The sequence below is a fragment of the Corvus kubaryi genome, unplaced genomic scaffold (assembly GCF_017639235.1).
Source record: "Corvus kubaryi isolate FWS band 111438036 unplaced genomic scaffold, C.kubaryi_AGA036_p1.0 37394, whole genome shotgun sequence".
In the NCBI taxonomy this organism is placed as follows: domain Eukaryota; kingdom Metazoa; phylum Chordata; class Aves; order Passeriformes; family Corvidae; genus Corvus; species Corvus kubaryi.
The window spans coordinates 11853268-11853809 of NW_024581133.1; the positions used below are offsets into that span (position 1 = coordinate 11853268).

The window sequence follows — 542 nt, forward strand, 5'->3', positions numbered from 1 at the left end:
CCATAGGGCAGGGAGAGCTTCCATAGGGTGGGAGAGCTTCCATAGGGCAGGGAAAGCTTCCATAGGGCAGGGAAAGCTTCCATAGGGTGGAAGAGCTTCCATAGGGTGGGAGAGCTTCCATAGGGCATGGAGAGCTTCCATAGGACGGGAGAGCTTCCATAGGGTGGGAGAGCTTCCATAGGGCGGGGAGAGCTTCCATAGGGCAGGGAGAGCTTCCATAGGGTGGAAGAGCTTCCATAGGGTGGGAGAACTTCCATAGGGTGGAAGAGCTTCCATAGGGCAGGGAGAGCTTCCATAGGGCGGGAGAGCTTCCATAGGGCAGGGAGAGCTTCCATAGGGTGGGAGAGCTTCCATAGGGCAGGGAGAGCTTCCATAGGGCAGGGAGAGCTTCCATAGGGCAGGGAGAGCTTCCAAAGGCCAGGGGGACATTCCATAGGGCAGGAACAGCTTCCACAGAGCAGGGGGACATTCCATAGGGCAGGAACAGCTTCCAAAGGCCATGGGGACATTCCATAGGGCAGGAACAGCTTCCACAGAGCAGG

The 542-nt window shown here is 57.7% G+C and overlaps 1 protein-coding gene across 3 annotated transcripts in view; it reads left to right on the forward strand.

The window, feature by feature from the left end:
* CORO2B (coronin 2B) overlaps window positions 1-542 on the forward strand; it is a 29171-nt gene that overhangs the window by 23016 nt on the left and 5613 nt on the right. The gene's annotated exons all lie outside the window — the stretch shown is intronic.